An 8,443-nucleotide genomic window follows, 5' to 3' on the forward strand; every position below is an offset into this window, starting at 1 on the left:
TTCGTAATGCAAGTTGCAAATGATACTGTGATAATGTGTACTACATTTTTCTATAAGAAAATAATTAGTGTAAATGGCCTTTGCCTTTTTCTTACACTGCTCTTGCAATGGTCTGACATCACAGGTTATTAACTATACCTCTTTATCATGGTCATAATAACTGAGATACATTATCTCTGGTCCACGATCAGGAGCAGCTATGTCGACAGTACAATGTTTACATTTCAACTGTTCACAATACAGTGTTCGCCCTGCTCCTTAACAATATTTCTGCCCTTGGTTGTGGTTTGAACGTACCAGTTTGTCCAATGTTAGCAATAGATGTAAGCTTTTAACATGCTGCAAATTGCTGGTAGAAAAGAGTAGCACATTGCAACACAGAGGGGGTTTTTAGGAGTGACATAAAGACTTCTGGCTTTAATTAGATATCTGATCTCACAACACTCTCAATAAGATCTTCTGCTGAATGTCTGTCTGGGAGATTGTGCCATTAGATAACTCTTCATGCCTCTGAATTCAGTTATCGACCATCCTCGGAGGAAACGTCTGAGAAATGTCCACCCCAGATGCATAATAAGTCCTTCCAGTTTGCGTGACTAGGAGCAGCTAACACCCCCAGGCTTTATGAGAAGACAGTCTTGAGTGTGTTGTGGGTCTCGAGGACTAGCAGGTGTCTATCAGACAATGTAAGTGTTTTAAGAGCACTGTACTGTGATAATGCAGCGAGCCCAGAGGAGCAGGCTGTCCTGTGTGACTGGAGGGAATCTTGATTGCCTAGCAGCGGTAGCTAAGCAAAGCACTTAGAGACCTGCAGCCTCTCTGGAGAGGTTAGCACTCTGCGCCGATGACTGCCATGGATGATCCCACCTCCAGCAAAGAGCACAAAACGCTCAGACACACACACACTCACACTCACACATACACACAAACAAGCCTAATGCTGTCATTTGTCGCCCACACAACAAGTTGCATTAGGTTTTTGAACAAAAGGGAGAGGCGTCCATTTGCAAAACACAGATGAAGAGCTTTTTGTTTGTTTCGTACAAACGAGAACGATAACATGGTACATGGTGTAGCATGATAGAGGGGGAAAAAAAGAAACAGGAGAGGAAGAGGGTTCAGGTGACAAATAGGAAGGTGGATTCAGACAATCAGAATCACAAAAACATGATACGCACCTTTTAACCTAATGAACTAACAAACAGATCTCAAATGAAAACAATAGCTAAAGCTGTCCTTTTTTAATACTAAGGCTTAGACTCCTGGAGATCCCATCATCAGTGTATGCATGTGTTGATACAAAAATATCAAACAGCATGCACATCTGAAAAGTTGAGTACTGGGTGCTGGACAAAAAACATATCCAAAGACAGAGAAAGACTAAGTCTGCACACCAGAAGCTGCTCCAATGAACATTTAATTGGAATTATCACTACATGTAACGGTTTGGGCCCTCACCCTTCATCAGACAAGAACAAGTGAGGAGACAGACCTCCACATGTATGATGGTCACATCAAAATAATGAAAAGGCCCTGTAATTCCTTTGCTAATGAAACCATCAATCCACTGTTTGTAATCTGCTTATTGAGATTATTTATCTAACTATCTACACATTTTCCAGAATTCAAATTCCTTCATGAGTGTTGGGAATAATCAGTTAAATGTTTCAGAATAGTTTTGGATCTTTTATCTTGATGCAACAAAACAAGATTATTTTTTTCTGCACTTTTTGTATTTACCGTGTACTGTCATAAGTAATTATGCTTTATTGACTTAGCCAGGTACAAAAATAACGACATCACAATAGGCCTAAACACCAGTGGAGGCACTGTTGGACCATTTCTTTGCAGTATACACACTCTTATTATGATCTTGTAAAACCATCAGTGCAATAACAGGGACAGGGCTGTATTAATACACAAAACAGCAAACGGTAGATTATCATGATCACATTACACCTTAATACTCTCTAAAGCAACTCTATCAGTGCAGCTCTTGCAGCCCACAGGGTGTGTGTATATCTGGTTACCATTGCATTTCCCTTCCTTATTTTTTTTGTTGACACCCAAATAATGAATCATGACATGTCGAAGTGTTACAGCGCTGCGTTGTGTGTCCGCCTCATTAGTCCCTCAGTGTGCTGTACCAGGCTGCTCTGCATGCTCGCACACAAACACCCTCAGAAACACAGGACATGGCCACAAGATTCAGTAGAACCATCGCACCATCCAAATCAATCTTGGCATCTACAATAACACATGCTCTAGGTGATGTGAAGTAATGCCGTGTGTGCATGTTTCTCAGAGTTAATTTCCATGCTGAGTACCCAGCAGTGACCCTTCTCAGTTCAAACTGAGGAGCCAAATTGAATTCTATTCTACCAGTCAATTTAACCGTGCCCTTGGAAGCTTCTTATTTGAACATATTGGTAATCTTGTAAGGGTGGGATTCAGCAGATAAGAAATCTTGAACCAGCTGCTTGTAAATCCAATGATGATCTGGTGGCCAGTCTGGCTGTTTGAATCCACACTGTGCATGGAATATCAGTAGAACAACATGGTGTTTTCTGCCAGCCACACTACATTACATACATGCAAGAAGATCTCTCTTTTTTCTGAAGTACCTACTAGTAATGAAGTATAGATTTAGGAATTTGAAGTCAGCCCTGTCCTTTTGAGCATAAGGAAAAGAGGACATACTTAAGTATTAGGGATGTAACCATTCACTCAACTCACGATCGATATGATTCACGACACTGGGTTCACGATACAATTCTCTCATGATTTATTTTACAAAATGAGACTGAAGACAAATTATGACTGAAAAAGATTCCTTTAGGGGCTGCAAACCCGCTTGTCAGTGTGGTTTGGCCTTTTCATGTTTTTTTTTCTCTCAACAAGGGGAGGTGATTGGAGCTTCTCGTGGTGTGGATTAAATGCTGCATCATGTTGGTTGTGCTATTTGTGTAGTTCCCTGTCTTCATGCAATATTTGCACACAGTTTTTGTCTGGTCTGTTATCTTCTCCCCTCTTTCATTTTCTGTCTCGGAGAAGCCAAAATGCTTCCACACCTCCGATTTGAAAGATAGTGCTGCGTCCTCAATTTCTAAATCTTGCTCTGCAGCTGCTGATGCTCACCATATTATTGGGGTTTTTCATTTTTTTCAGGGTAGCGATGTGAATCTTGACACCTTTGAATCGATTTACCAAGATTTTACAATTAATCTTTACATCCCTTTTGAGTATCACAACTAACATTCTTTGATGTTGCAATTACTCTTGGAAACACTTAATTTTCTTTTTAACCTAGAAAGGAAAATGTAAATTCCTTTGCTGATATTGCACAAAAAGCAGACTCATGCACCGAGAGAGACATGCCGAATGTACTTTTCAGATTGCATCAAAACATTGTTATCCTTCCTTTCTAACAATGTTGTGATAGTTTTTGCTTAAAGTTTGAAGAAAATTGAAATCCTTACCCTTGTATCGTGATATTTTTCATATCACCAGATCAGTGCCAATATTCAGCCGTGTCACAAGCCCTGTAATAGTACGTGAACACTGCCGCGCATTAGGGTAGTATATTGAGTAATCTTATGACAGCAATGATTTGTCAATCACTGTTTTTAAAACAAGCCTTATAGTCTTCAATCATCAATTGTCTTGTACAGGTGTCTCTAACTTGTGCAGATGATGGAAGTGACAGGTTCAATCAGCATTTCTTTGGTGATAGGTTTCACGTGGTTCTTAGTAAGCATCTTCAGTTAGCTCTTCAATTCAGTCTAATGTGATTCTTTCAGATGTCGAGGGACTCGCCTGTGCTTCATACCTGAATGTTTTCTCCTATTATATTACACATATGCACATTTCTCTTATTTATAGCTACATAAAAATGCAGATGTGCTATTATCACACATTTTTTACAGACACATGCCCATACAGCCCTTTTAAAGCTTTTTTCCCCCAATGGAAGGAAGTAATCTCAGTATGAATGCAGGAAAACACGTGTGTGTGTGTGTGTGTGTGTGTGTGTGTGTGTGTGTGTGTGTGTGTGTGTGTGTGTGTGTGTGTGTGTGTGTGTGTGTGTGTGTGTGTGTGTGTGTGTGTGTGTGTGTGTGTGCAAGCTTAATATATCGTTTTATTTAATGATGGGTTATCATGAAAAATTAATCCGTATTTTTCTGCAGCCATGGTTGCACATGCAGATTACGTCTTCATTACGTTTTAATTCTTTATCCAATTATAGAGTTCACTGATAGGCGAAGTAGGGCCCGACCGATATGAGATTTTTGGGGCCTATACCAATATTGACATTGGGGAGAAAAAAAATCTGATATATCGACTGATATCTTTCTAGGATCAATGTTCGATCTGTAGAGATAGATGGATATACACATTTTGTTGTGTTGACACTTCAAATGCAGTTATCAAACACTTACCGTACGTGCATCACCGCTTGAGAGTGATAGCGCTTGTTGTAATCCGTATAGCACACCCTGCTGGTGAAAGAACTGCTAGTGTGATACAATGAAACTCAAATGAAATGCTATTTGACTGATGAATATAATTAGTAATATCGGCGCATATCTGCAGTAAAATTAGGCGATAAGGATAGTCACTGGATATGATAATATCAAACGATATTATCAGTCAGGCTCTAAAACTAACCATTTACTTCATGCTTAAAATAATTATGCATGTGTGTTTTCTCAAACTCATGTTCTAGTAGAATGTCCACACTCTACAAAATGCTTCTGTAACATTCACCTTTAGATGGACACGTGTGGAGTGTGTTGGGGTTGTATCAAGTCAACTTTGGTTATATTCTTTAATAATTATATTTAATTATTAATAATATAAATAAAATATAATTAAACTATGTTTAATCTCGTTTTGGGGCACCAACCTGTACTCAGGTAAATATAACCAAAATGTCACTCAAATCAGTCTCAAATTAGTTATTTAATTACTAATATTATTAATAATTAATAACTATATTTAATAAATTGAAGGTGTGAAATCCGTACACAAAGCCTTCGCACCCAGCTTATATCACAATGCAAATACAACCAGTAATCACAAACAACTGCTCTCTTAAATTATAACAGAATTTATTTAAACAAAGCAACACCAATCCAAAATCAATGAACTTAATCAAACAAATAACTATTATAAACTAATCTAAGCAACAAACATTATCAAGCAAGGCTTGTGGAAGGGGTGTGAATGTGTGTGTGTGTGTGTGTGTGTGTGTGTGAAAGAGAGAGAGAGGGGGGGAGAAGAGAAGGGGAAGATGGCTTCGTACCCACGTGGTCGCTCACGATGGTGCACCTAACAAAGACCTGGGTGTGTGCGTGCGTGTGCGCATGTGTGTGTGTGTGTGTCTGTGGATGAAAGAGAGATAGGCTTACACTGGCCTTTCTGATCAGAAGAATAATACCCGGTTATAACACTGTTACGCTAAACACATACAGGACGCAGCGGTCCGAAACAACAACAAGAGTTTTAAACAGGTAAAACTCAGGATGCAGCGGTCCAACAAAGAGAAAATTACAGTTTCTGCATCAATCAAACAATTGTTAAAAACACTCTAAAGCTAATTCTGCCCAGATCTAATTAAGCCTCACTTGTGAATCGCTTTGCCCGCGATCGGTGAAGGAAAAAGGAGTCCGGCGATAAAACAGATCTTCTGTCCGTCCTGGTGTAGAGGCGTTTGATGGCGGCGAGGGTCCTTTACGGCAAGAGCGGCTTCGTTGGTTCTCTGTCGAGTGGAAAGATGTCCGTTGATGTCCTTTCGTTGCAGGACGGAATAAGACCGTTATCTTTCTGATAATCTGTTATAGTCTGACGCTCTCCGAGAAACTGAGATGCGTTCACTGGACAATCCGAGCTCGGGATTTGGAACACTGCCGACCGCGGATTACCTGCGCGCCAAAACTTAAAACAAAGGAAGATTGTTGCAGGAAACAGGAGGTGAGCTTGTGTCTCCGAACACTTGAAGTCAGCGCATGGAAAGAGAAAGAGCAATGGAAGTCTTGGAGCTTTGTAGCCTGGCCTGCTCCATGGGGGGTCTCCCTCAGGTCCCCTCCAATGAGGAGAGAGAGGTTCCGATCCCCCCTTACTTCACGCATAGGTGTGAAGTACCGCAGGGGATTCTGGGATTAAGAGTCCTTTTAGGCCTCTTTGTGATCTCAGTGAATAACTCAAATGAGGTGCAGGCCCAAGTCCATTGTTTGATTGTCCTAAGCCTGCGTGGCCCAACACGTGTGTGTGTTCTATAATTAGAAAGCCTTACTCTCAATGCGGCATTGATTTGCCAAGAAGGGAGACTGATAAATGCTTGTTTGATTGATCTCAATTTGTGTGGAGGAAACCAACTGGAAGTCAAGCAGCCTGGCCAGCTGAGGTTTGAGTGTAATGTGGAGTCCAGTATTTCATAAAGCCTGATGCTCTGGTTATTGATTTTTTCTTGAACAAAATATAATGGACACTGTTGTGCAGTGATCTGTGTACTGATGTTCTGTTATAGTTGTTGCTTTTGGGCATTACGAAATGAAACAATCAAGAATTCCTGTCATTACGTAACCTATGCAACAGGTGACCCATATCTGTTATATTTATTAGCAAATTAGTTGTGGCATTCAGTTTGGCTGTCCTCTAATGGGTCTGATCAAGATTCCTGGCTTTCAGGCCTTTACTTTGCTTTTGTTTTCAAGTTCTTGCTCATCACTGATAACATTGGGCCTCTGAAATGAATACAAAGATTAATGTTGACTCCTGTTCGACATGTAAAGGGTCATTTTGTTGCTTTAATAAATACTTATTTATTAGATGCTGCAGTTATTCACTTTGTCACCTACCCCCCGACAGTGGTTTAAGGCTTTAAAAATGTCCTTTCAGCTCCTGTGAGGAACTTTTCCGTTTGGGTAGAACGAGTGAAACTGTGTTACTTTGTCTCTCAGTTTTATGTATGCTTACACCTTGGTCACCAAATATGTAGCAGCCATTGTAGGAGAGGGTTGACACTAATGCTTTATAATATTAGTTTCTAAATGTGTTCTTTTGTTGTTGTTAAACCAAGATTATCCATGAAGGTTGTATTAAGACATTTTATAGGCTGTGACTTTGGCTGTGACTTTGCAGCCACCATTGCTGCTCTTCTGGCTGTGTTAATTATTTTTATTGTCAGAGTCCGTTTTCTTGCCACCCCGGACTAGATTGAATATTCATGTGCTCATGGTATGTATGTGTGTGTGTGCGTGAAGGCTTGTGTGTACATGCACACATGTAAGCATGTTTGTTTGTATAAGACAGAAAGAAAGAGAGACTTGTAACACAAGACTTGTGTCGTGGAAAAGGGTGTGTATGTATGTGGAAACCTCTATTGTAATTTGAATAGGGGTATCCTGTCCACTTGCATGTATGCATCACAGCAGACCCACTCAGATACACACACACACACACACACACACACACACGCACACACACACTCTTACATCCACCAGCTTTCAAAAAGTTGTCTGTTTAGAAGGATTTTTCTGTTTTCTGAAGTTCAAAATAAAGCACTTTGTTTGAAATAGCATCTTCTAACGTTTCCCCTGATATTGCAGCCATAGCAACAATGTTTAGAGGTTTGCCAATAGAGATTGGGAACACAGATCTAAATCAGTTTTTAATATCCAGAGCAGACACATTTATCTCTAAAGAAGAGCTATAAAACCAGGTTATGAAAGAGGCTTATCTTTTAGAAGCACTATTTGTACTATTAGAAATGTATTGATTCAGTGGTCTACATAATTGGATGGCCAAAACCTGACCTTAATCTTAAACATATACATCTAATAACTATACCGCCAAGAATATTCACAGCTAGTCTGTTGTGATAGCATTGATTGTCTTGTCTATACATAGATTCATTGGAGTCTGATATCCGATATGTAGATGACATCCATATCGGACCTGATACCGATATTGGATCGGAACTGTCCCATGTCTACTATGAACTGTATGGTTATTTTTTGTATAACCTGCAGCTCTTATTTTCTCTGCTGGATTAGATTGTAGTTCAAAATGCATTCTAAGAGGCTGATGGAATCCATCACCAAAGGAAACATACTTATTCTTAGATACAAACATCATCTTTGTTTGATGACTCTTTGCTAGGTGAGCACCTACAATAGCCTGTGTCTTGAAAACTGCTCAGGGCTTTGCTTTAGCAACTGTTCCATAAAATCTCAGGAGACTTATGGGTGCTGCCGTGCCATGCCAGCTGAACCCACGTAACACAGCAGCCACCAAGACAGAGCGCTGTTAGAGACAGTAAATAGGTAGAGCGGGTCCATTCTTAAAGCTTTATTACTTCATTCGCCTGCATGGCACCAGTCCATCAGAGCCTGTCAATCATTCCTCACCATGGCGTGCGGGCCCTAATATCAGTCAGATG

This window comes from Labrus mixtus, chromosome 19, assembly GCF_963584025.1.
Source record: "Labrus mixtus chromosome 19, fLabMix1.1, whole genome shotgun sequence".
Taxonomy (NCBI): domain Eukaryota; kingdom Metazoa; phylum Chordata; class Actinopteri; order Labriformes; family Labridae; genus Labrus; species Labrus mixtus.